The sequence below is a fragment of the Pongo abelii genome, chromosome 8 (assembly GCF_028885655.2).
Source record: "Pongo abelii isolate AG06213 chromosome 8, NHGRI_mPonAbe1-v2.0_pri, whole genome shotgun sequence".
In the NCBI taxonomy this organism is placed as follows: domain Eukaryota; kingdom Metazoa; phylum Chordata; class Mammalia; order Primates; family Hominidae; genus Pongo; species Pongo abelii.
In genome coordinates this window covers 13,242-24,858 of record NC_071993.2, presented here as the reverse complement: position 1 = coordinate 24,858, position 11,617 = coordinate 13,242, and the positions used below count along the sequence as shown (strand labels likewise).

At 38.5% G+C, this 11,617-nt stretch overlaps 1 pseudogene; it reads left to right on the top strand.

The window, feature by feature from the left end:
* Positions 1 to 9,965: 9,965 nt before the first annotated feature.
* On the top strand, positions 9,966 to 10,539 carry LOC129048497 (large ribosomal subunit protein uL23-like; annotated as a pseudogene).
* The last annotated feature ends 1,078 nt before the right edge of the window (positions 10,540 to 11,617 follow it).

The following is an 11,617-nucleotide window of genomic DNA, read 5'->3' as shown; positions in this document are numbered from 1 at the left end:
CGACTCAGCTCTTCCATTATACCATGAAAGTAGCCAGAGATATTATATAACACATGTATTGGCTGTGTCCCAATACAACTTTACTTACAAACGCAGACTGTGTCAGACATGGTCCATGCATAGTAGTTTGCCACACCCTGTTTTAGAAAGCTCAGGTTTATGATGTGATGGAGAATGCCTACAAGAGCTCTTGTTTTAAATGGTAGAGTGAACATACACTGGAATTCTATCCTGCTTGACCCAAGCTCTTGATAGTGAAAGGTAGAAAAGATAGATAGTAAATAGATAGATAGATGATAGGCAGGTAGATAGATAGATGATAGATAAAGAAAATACATAGCTGTTCCAGAAAGCAGAAATGGATAACTTCATGAACCAAAAGCAGAGTAATATACTTTAGAAAGGAAGCAGGCTGCAAAACCCACAGTGGCAAAGCAAATTGAATTTCCAACTGCCTCTTGTAGCCCCTTCCTGCAAGTAGTCATAGCCCAGGGTGTTCGACTTCTTCCTCTGTTTTTTGTTTGTTTGTTGTTTGCTTTTCTGTGGGGTTTTTGTTGTTGTTGTTGGTTTTTGTTTTTGTTTTTTTAAATTCCCTTTCCCTGCTTTTTTGTCACAGCAGCCTTTGTCACTTCAAACACCGCAAGTGTTCTTTAAAAAAAAATTATATCAACCTTTCAATTAAAATGCAACATGTCTGAAACTTGGTATCTGGAGAGGTGAGATGGACAAAGGAGCCCTTGTTACTGCACGTTTTCATTCTCCAAACTTCACCTTGCACACAGTAACAGACAATGCACAAAGCCACTTCCTCATGGACTGAAATTCTGAAATCCTTTTATGCCTGGCCTTTCCATCCTTCAACTTCCCCTCTCCCACGCTGTGAATGATTGTACTGGACATTTTTGTTTTAATCTCAGTGGCAGGGGAACACAGGTAGCTCTAATATAGCTGCGACCCAGATGCTTGTGTTTCTAGCATGTATTTATTTTGCAGCAAACATTTACATCCATGATTTTTCACTGTCTTTTGAAAATAATTAGGCAATATCTCATCTGAGGTAGGATGTTTCTAGTGGTTGTGTTCTGAGGGAGAAAAACTAATCTGTTCTCTTTCCACAGCGTTCTAGGAACAGTAAGAGGACTTTGTGCAAGAATAATTTGTTTCCACACTACAGAGTGGGTAATAAGCAGATTAGTAAAAACAATTCTGCTTCACTTCAATAACAGCCTCCTCCAACTCATTTTTTCTCAACAAACTTATTTTTCCAGCAGAAGAATCCCAGACTTCTTAGAGAACCCAGTGACTTTTTGCACCTTAAATCTGTGAAATCCTCAGGTTTTCTTCTGCCATATCCATAGTTCAAACAAAGATGAGGCAAAGCTAGACACATTCCTGAAGGAACCCAAGAAATTCCTTTCTTTCTCTCTCTGGAATGAAACGAATTCTCTAGACTGCCAGTTCTAACCTTCAAAAACCAAACCTGTTTGTGAGATCTCCTTCAAATACTACTGTAGACCCCAGTGTTTATTCATTAATTTTTTAAAATATTTGTTTTATTTGGAATCAAAGTATTTGTAATTTTAGTATTTGTATTAATATAAGGGAGAAATGTTTAAATCTGTCTATGCCATATGTGCCTCTGGCTTATTGCTCAATTAATTGTAGCCTCAGGCTAAACTTTGGTTTCTGTCTTTAATTTTTGTGAGAAGAAATATAACTGATCTCAAAACATCTGCTTTTATTGTAGGGACTTGTGCTGCCATCTCCATTCCTCTCTCTTTTCTTGCAATCTGGGTGGAGGTTCTTTAATATGAACACTTCAACCACCTTCACTCTCCCGTGTCCACTATCAGCACACTCAAACTTATCCAGCCAAGGCTGTCATCTTAGGCCAGGGATTTTTTAGGAATCTATTTTGCTGTGATGTGGCTGGCACCCCTTTGACTCACTGTATCACCCCAGGGTTCTTTTCATTTTAGAAGCCCAAGAGGGCAGAAAAAGAAGTAGGTGAGCAATTAAACACTCTGAGTCAGGAGCGTCTCCCCTTGTGTTAAGCAATGTTGTAGAACATCGTATTTAGTAAGCTCTTTGCAGATGAGCCACGTGGCTGCTGAGCACACATGCCTGCTTGCTGCTGTGAGCTCAGACACCATCATCATTAGTCTTTTCCACCTCTGGAGGGAATTGTAAGGGCCACTTAATAACCTGTAAATCATAGAGAGTTAAAGATGCTTCCCCAAAACACTGATGACAGAATGAAAGGTGAAGAGTGTTAGCCACAGGTCAAAAGTGCAGGAAAGTCTCTCAGTGTGGGTTGTTGAAGAAATGCAGGTCTTTTTCTTTTGGAAGTCTCCCTAGAATGGGGTCAAGGGCCCTGCCCATTCTAGGATGAAAAATTGGGATATTAGACACCCTCAGATATTTATCCCAAGTTTTCATTTTGGGCTTTTAATTAGTTTGTTCATCCATCACAATCTCAAATGCTAAGCAAGGCACTTGAATCTCTCCACAGTCCAAATCAGCACCGTCCTTTAAAGTTGCGTTTCTTATTATTCTCACCGGATATACCTTATTTATCCCACACCCACCCCAATAACATATCGTGCCCACTGTTATCTTTGAGAAAACACTTGAATTTTACTCAGCCTGGAGCGCTCTTCACATGTCTTGTCCAGATCCAGTTCGGACTCATTCTTCAGCCGTGCATCAGTCAATGGGGGTTAGGTTAAACTGTGGTGACAAACAACCTCTAAATTTCAGTGGCTCAAAAATCTTCTTCCTCATTTATTTACATCTCATCACTGGTCAGGTGAGAGGTAGCTGTGTGCTGTGTCATCCTAACACAGGAATCCATACGGAAGGAGGGACCATCAATAAGGTCCCCATTGCTGTAGAAAAGAGAAAAAAGCATGCAGAATAGAACTCTGTTTCTTGCAGATTTCTCCTGAAAAAGTCACATGTTATTTCTTCTCACCTCCATTGGCAAAAAAAAAAAAAAAAAAAAAAAAAAAAAAAAAAAAAAAGTCATGTGGCCATGGGAAAATTTAAGTAGGTGGGATGGAACAGCCAGAATGCATTCATAAGAAATGAACTGAAAATATTTAGAGAACAGCACCAATGACTATCATGAATGCCAACATACATCCCTAACAACCCAGTGCTGTTACCCTCCACACTTTTTATGTCTTTCAAAGTATTAGAACTTCATATCTGAAGCCATACCACTCAGAGGGAATGCAAAATACATAATGACATCTCCTTTAGGATGTCCTTAGAGAATTCAAGGGAAAGAAGTTAAATAATTTAAAAGTGCTTTTGGGTACAGCTATTTAGCACTAGATGGTAAGATTAGACATAGATTGTAAAGATAATAATAGGGTTAGGGATAGGATTAGGATCTGGGTCAGAGTCAGGGCTGGAAGTGTGGTTAGAGGTGGGGTCATGGTCAGGGTCAAGATCAAAGCCAGGGTCAAAGTAAGGGTCAGAATTAGGGACCAGGGTAGGGATCAGGGTTTAGGTTCAGGGTCAAAGTCTTGGGACAGGGTTAGGGTTAGGATTAGAACCAGAGCTTTGTTCTCCTCAGGACCCACCCGAGGGTGGGTCACCATGGCTTTGGAGCACCTGGTAGCATGTCCACAGTGAAGACCAGAGTTTCATTGTCCTTCAGACTGACCTGGGGAGACGTGGCTGCAGGCCATTGAGGAAGGTGAGGCAAAAGCTTCCTGTCTGCTCCCCATGTGCTGAGGAGGGAGCTCTGCCATGGGCTTTACTTTCACACATTATATTCCACAAGTCTTCTTTTACAAAAGCATCCCTTCCTTGAGGCTTCAGCTCCTCATCGCTGCTCATCATCATAACGTGCCATAATATATAGTAAGATTGAGGTTTGTTTCTGGGGATAGATCTTGGTATAGAGAAAGGAGAAATGCTTAGAGCCACCATCAGGACAGTTGGAATGAAAGCTGGGGATAGGCAGAGGCTGGAGGAAACATGTGCACCCACTGTAAACACTTTTATTCATGTTTTAATTACTCATTTTTCTTACAGTGTTATATTAGTAAAAATAGTATTGAAAAATTAAAAAGTAGGCATATTAAAACTTGCAACACTATTTAAGCTTAGATATATTATTTGTACCTCATCAACATTTTTTATTTTGTTGAGAATGTCTAAGGTTAATTGGCAGCATATTTCTAATAGTAGATAGAATAATGTCTGTTTTATAAACATTGACATCCTACATTACACGTGTGAACCTGAAAATCTGAGACAGCTCTCAGATTTTTTAGAAAGTTTATTTTGCCCATCTTGAGGATGTGCACCCGTGATGCATCCTCAGGAGGTCCTGACAACATGGGCCCAAGGTGGTCGGGGCACAGCTTGGTTTTATACACTTTAGGGAGACATGAGACATCAATCAATACGTGTAAGATGTACATTGGTTCAGTCCAGAAAGGTAAGAAGGCCAGACAGGGGGCTTCCAGGTCATAGCTAGGTAAGAGACAAACGGTTTCATTCTTTTGCATTGCTGATTACCGTCTCCAAATAAGGCAATCAGATATGCATTTATCTCGGTGAGCAGATGGGTGTCTTTGGATAGAATGGGAGGCAGATTTGCCCTAAGCCGTTCCCAGCTTGACTTTTTCCCTTCAGCTTAGGGATTTTGGGTCCCCAAGATTTGTTTTCCCTTCATAAGGTGTTCCTATGAGCATTAATTATTCATTGTGTATTTTATTACACAAATAAGGCACAGATTTTTAAAAAATCATCAACTTCATGGCTACCTATATAGACATAATTACATAGAAGCTCAACTAAATTTGCAAACATTCCAGATTTTGGGTTTCCAATAATTCTTTGTGATTCTTTAAAAGGTAAAGTATTTTTTTCCATAAAACATAGCAACATTTAAAATCACCCGTAGAATGTCCTGCCATTTTTGTTTTTCTAGTTTCCTCATTTTCTGCAAAGCCTCGCTGACGAAATGGACTTTCCTTTTATACTCTTCTGTTTTAGAAAGCATTGTGGTAAAACATTGAATCATGAGGTCATAAGTTCTGTTCACATTTTTTCTTTCTTTGAATATTTTTTCCCAGTGGCCAATATTTGATTCTGTTGTATTATGGCTAAAAGGTAGGCATGGCAACAAAATAAAGGCAAGAAGTCTTTGGAATAAGTGATCCCATCACAATCAATCAGTTTGCCATTGGAACATATTTTTACAAAGTCACTCTTTTGAAAATATTTAGCTATGAATTGAAACAGAGTCTGTAAGGTTAATATTTTTCCTGGTCTAAGGTGAACAGCATTTTAGGTTGTGTCCATGAACCCAGGACACAACCACAGCACAAGAAACAAATACGATAATTAAATTTACACATATGTGTTACTACTGTAACAGAAAACGTGTAAAGAACATTTGTTTTGATTTATGTATCAGTCTGCACTGTTTAATTTTTTGTGTCATAAATGCTCTTATTTAAAAAAACAGGACTAGTTAACAGTGTCAATTACTAGTCATTCATGGTATAAATAATTAAACAAGGAAGTGTTAAAAAAACAGTGTTTTAAATAAAGTTTTATTTTACATCTTTTTTTTACTTACACAGAAATTGTCAAAAAAAAAAAAAGCAGAGATTTCCCACGTGGCCGCAACCTAGTTTCCTCTCTTATTAACATCTTCTATCAGTGTGTCTCACATGGCTTATTAATATCTTACATAATTTGTCACAGTAAATGAACCAATACTGATAGACTATTATTAACTAAAGTTCATATTTCATTTGGATTCCCTTAGTTCTTCCTCTGACCCAGGATCCCATCCAGGATCCCACATGACAGGTAGTCATCACGTGGGCTCTTCCTGCCTGTGACAGTGTGTCAGGCTTTCCATCTCATGATGACCTTAATAGTACTGAGGAGGATTGGTCAGGCATTTTGTAGAATGTCCCCCATTGTCACTTCATGTTCTCAAGGTGAACTGTCTGCGTTGATGTTCACTTGGATCATTTGGCAGAGCTACTGTTTGTCAGATTTCTTCACTGTGAAGTTATTTTTCCTCCTTGTCCATATTGCATGTGTTCTTTTGGAGCAAGTCACTATGCAGAGCCCACACTTACGGAGTGAGGAGTTGGCTCCACCTTCTTGATGGCTGAGTGTCTACATCAATTATTTGGAATTCTTTTGCAAAGGAGATTTCTACGCAACTCCATTTGCTTATTCACCTATGTATACATATACAGACACCTAGATAATTACTTTAAGCTTTAGTTATTATTCGACACTACAGCATTATGTTGCACAATTCATTTCTGTGTTGGCCGTTGGTAGCTGTTTTTATTGGCTCTTATTTTTCTTTGATATATTTTAATTTTTTTTAGTACTTACTTACTTTCTGATACTTCAAGGTTATCCTGGCTCCTATATTTACTGTCCCAGTTCTAGTATCAGACATTTCTTCAAAGAGCCTGATGTCTTTCAGAATGGTAGGAAAACTTACATCTGGCTGCTGAATTAGCACATTGTATCTTGTCCCTCATTAGCAATGCTAGGAAGTATATGTATGTATCTAACCTACCTACACACACCTAATTATAAAGTTTTCTATGTAGAACTGTGTGTCTATATTAAACTAAACATAAGTTTACATTGATGTCTCCACCTCTGATCTACTATCACATGAATCATCCTAGACTTCTTGCTTTGCTAATTTGTAACCTCCCACTTCAACACTGAGAAACCTGGTTCCTACCATCTGCGACTTATGTAAGTCATTGTTTTATTCCAGATACAGATATTGTGGTTTTACAATTGTTCACAATTGCTTCTGTTGGAAAGGACTTTATAAAATGGAATCCAGTGATGAAGTATAGTTCATTTTCCTTCAGCCTACAGATTCTATTCATTTTCAAAGTGACTTAGGTCAACACCATTTTCTCTGCACCTTCAGTGAGTTTTTACCTACATTTGTGTCTTAGTCTATTTTGTGCTTCTGTAACAGAATACCTGAGACTGGGTAATTTATAAGTAAAAAAGGTTCATTTGGCTCACAGTGCTGGTGGCTGGAATGTCTGAGACTGGGCAGTTGCATCTGGTGGGGCCTCAGTCTTTTTCACCTCATGGTGGAAAGTAGAAGGGGAGCAAGGGGTGCACCAGAGATCACATAGCAAAAGTGAAAGCAAGAGGGAAGCCAAGGAAGCCAGACTCTTTTTAACTACCTACTGCTGCAGGAATTAATCCATTCCTGTGAGAGCAGAACTCACTCACCCCCATGGGAGTACATTAATCTATTCATGAGGGATCCATCACCATGATGCAAACACCTTCCACTAGGCCCCACTGCCCCACACTGACACAGTGGGGGTCAAATTTCAACATGAGTTTTTGCGGGGACAAACCACATCCAAACCATAGTAATTTGTAGCATAGTTAAATTCTTTTTCACATGATGTATTCTGTCCTGGGATACTCCACACCCTGAGTAATTTTATTTAATTTGAATAGAGTTTGATTTACCCATTTGGCCATAAAATTCTGTGTATTTTGACAAATGCATTGTGGCAGGTATCCCACTATTAAAGTATCATATGGAATGCTTCAAACCCCCACCCCATGGAGCCAATGGCTTCCCATCTGTGTAGTTTGCCTTCTCCAGTGTCTCATTAAATGAGGTCACACTGTGTGTATCCTCCTTAGACTGTCTTCTTCCACTTAGCAATGTGCATGCAAGATTCACTCATGTCTTTGTGTGAGTTGATAGCTTGTTCCTTTCTATGGCTAAATAGTACTCCATTGCATGAATGTACCACAATTTGGTTATGCATTATGGGGAGTAAAACCTTCCTCTTCTGGCTTTGTTCCAGGGTTGAAGACCTTCAAATTAACTGACAATAGATATATTAGTAGGAGAGACAATACTTGGCTTCTTATTCCACAAGTATCATTGTAGGACAAAATTCATCAGATGGCAGGATCCAGTTTACAAAGAGGTAAAAATAGCCCAAAAACAAGAAACAAGACTAGAATCTGATAATCCACAATAGCTATAGTTTTCCTCTGAAAAAAATTTTTTTTGAGACAGGCTGTTGCCCAGGCTGGGGTGCAAAGGTGCAATCTCAGCTCACTGCAACCTCTACCTCCTGGGTGCAAGTGATCCTCCCTCCTCAGCTTCCTGATTAGCTGGGACTACAGGCACATGCCATCATGCCCATCTCATTTTTGTATTTTTCAAAAGCCTTATTCAGGCTAAAAGCCAAGCTAAGAACATACTATCAAATTTCAGCTGCAGTCCTTATAGCTTTGTGTGAATTCCTCTCTTCTTGAAGCCCCCAAAATATCCCTAAATTCCTGAGATTATGTCCTGTTATAAGGTTCTTATTGGACTTTTGATAACAACTATATCATCATGAAAATAAGAGTATTCAGTAAGAATTTCAAAATTCTGGAGAAATCAGGCAGAGAAAAAAAGATAAATGCGTCATTTCTGTTTACAAAAGTATAATCTACTAAATTGTTGTAAGTTACAGTTAGATTAAGAGAAAGAGATTTCTTAAATCCAGAAACTAGAACATTAAAGAACCAAAAATGCTCCAAAAAGCTATAAAATTATAATCAATTTTCAACAGTTCATTCAGTGCCATGTAATCAATTCCAGTCTTGTTGGATCTTGGGTTAGCAGTGTCATGAACCCATCAATTTCCCAACCAGACTTCTGGAGACCTTCACTGAGTCAAGTGTATGGTCTTAGAGTTATTTAAGCAATGTCATCAGAACCCTATAACCAGAGTACCTGTCATAGTCTTTTCCGTGAGTCTCAGAGGGAGTCCTGTGTTGGAGATGAACATTCTGACCTGTAGCTGATTGCAGGAGTTTTCAGGAAAGCATCAGAGGGAAGTAATATCTAAATGACAAAGAGTATGAAATGGCTGTGATGAAAGATCTGAAGAGAGTTCATTCTACCACAACTGACAAGGATATTCAATTTTTTCTGTGGCATACAACATTTATTTATTTATTTAGAGACAGAGTCTTGCTCTGTTGCCCAGGCTGGAGTGCAGTGGCACGATCTCGGCTCACTGCAAGCTCTGTCTCCCGGGTTTATGCCATTCTCCTGCCTCAGCCTCCCGAGTAGCTGGGACTACAGACGCCGCCACCACGCCCAGGTAATTCTTTGTATTTTTAATAGAGACGGGGATTCACTGGGTTAGCCAGGATGGTCTGGATCTCCTGACCTTGTGATCCACCCGCCTCAGCCTCCCAAAGTGCTGGGATTACAGGCGTGAGCCACTGCGCCCGGCACAACATTTAAAATAATAATTGGAATTATGACTCATTACTCTATACTGGCACATAGCATGGATAAGGAGGACATTGACAAATTTCCAGGAATTTTATATAATTTCTGAAAACATAAAATTTTACCCACACAACTATAACACAGGGAAGGTTAGGTATCTCTTTTTATTTGTATCTTATGTATCATTTTCCTTATAAAAAATACAACCTACTTTACTTGCAAAACATGCCCCACTTTTCTTGCATGCTTTGCATAGAGTTGTTTCTAGTTATTCTATTATTTCTAGTAGTTTTATTTACATGTATTGATTATAATTTTAATCTTAGTAATCTTTTATTTTCCAGAGAAAACTAGGAAGTAGACAGTTATAAACTGACATACATTAGGTTAGAAAATGTATGAATATACCATCTCCCAATATCTAGAGGGATGTGTTTCCTCATAACACAATTCCTCAGTGTGGCAGAAAAAAACATGTTTATTAATGGGCCAAAATATCTTTAGTCTCTCTGTAAAAATAGGAAGCCAAAAGTATATAAACTTGAATTATTTATGTTCAGTAATTAATGTTTTAGTATTGTATCTTATTTATAAATTGTCTAGATAGTTAATGCAAATCTTTTACTTAGCTTAACTTTAAGGTTAAAAATTACCAAAAGTACTTTGGAAACTACTATTAGGCAGATTTACTGTAAACAAATTATTTTTGAAATAGTGTTTTTCGCTTTTCACAAGATGGCACCGAAAGCGAAGGAAGCTTCTGCTCCTCCTAAAGCTGAAGCCAAAGCTAAGGCTCTAAAGGCCAAGAAGGCAGTGTTGAAAGGTGTCCACAGCCACACGCAAAAAAGAAGATCCACATGTCACTCACATTCAGGCAGCCCAAGACACTGTGACTCCAGAGGCATCCCAAATATCCTCGGAAGAGCACCCCCAGGAGAACAAGCTTGACCACTATGCTATCATCAAGTTTCCGCTGACTGCTGAGTCGGCCATCAAGAAGATAGAAGAAAACAACACACTTGTGTTCATTGTGGGTATTAAAGCCAACAAGCACCAGATCAAACAGGCTGTGAAGAAGCTCTATGACAGTGATATGGCCAAGGTCACCACCCTGATTTGTCCTGATAAAGAGAAGAAGGCATATGTTCGACTGGCTCCTGATTATGATGCTTTGGATGTTGCAACAAAATTGAGATCATCTAAACTGAGTCCAGCTGGCTAACTCTAAATATATGTGTATCTTTTCACTATAAAAAAATGCTTTTCATAAGAATGAAAACTTAATTAGAATCAAATCTATAAGCTTTAAGATTTTATGTTTCTAGTAAGTATAATATTAGCTTATTTGACTAGAACTCAAGCAGAATGGTAATTTATGCTTGTTTTATATTCAATAGTGATAACTTTGAAGACATAGTTGTTTTATTACACCAAAAATATTATATTAATCTTATTTAACTAAGTTTTATCCAAATCGTGTTAACTTAAAAAACATTTGATCAGTTCCTATATTTCTAGGAGCTTGGTGAATATTTATTTGTAAATGCTTATTTTTTTCCAAGCCAAGTTAGAATAGACCACTTTTAGAGGATTTTATAAATGAATTTTGCAATGCTATCCGGAGTTAAGAAAATATCACATATACATAACATACATTAATAGATATACAAACACAAATAGAGATTTCATAGCTTTCATCCTGAAATTTCAGCCATGAATCAGGCATAAATATTCTGATGGTTAATTTTAGACCTCTACTTGATTGGATTAAGAGGCACACATAGCTGGTAAAACACAATTTCTGGGCATATCTGTGAGGGTGTTTCTGGAAGACACTGAGATAACCATGACCCAATGTGGATGGGCACTGATATGGTTTGGCTGTGTCCCCACCCAGATCTCATCTTGAATTGTAGTTCCTATAATCCCTACATGTCGTGGGAGGGACCCAGTGGGAGGTTATTGAATCATGGTGGTGGTTACTGCCATGCTGTTTCATGATAGTGAATGAGTTCTCATGATCTGATGGTTTTATAAGGGGCTTTTCCCCTTTGGCTCGGCACTTCTCCTTGTTGCTGCCATGTGAAGAAAGACTGCTTTGCTTCCCCTTCTGCCATGATTGTGAGGCCCCTGCAGCAATGTGGAACTGTCAGCCCATTAAACCTCTTTGTTCTTTATCAATTGCTCAGACTCAGGTATTTCTTCATAGCTCTATAAAAATGGATGAATACAGGCACCATCCAATTGGTTGAGAGCCCAGATAGAACAACAAGGAAGAGGAAAGGTGAATTATCTCCTTCTGAAACGGAAACATCCTTCTGC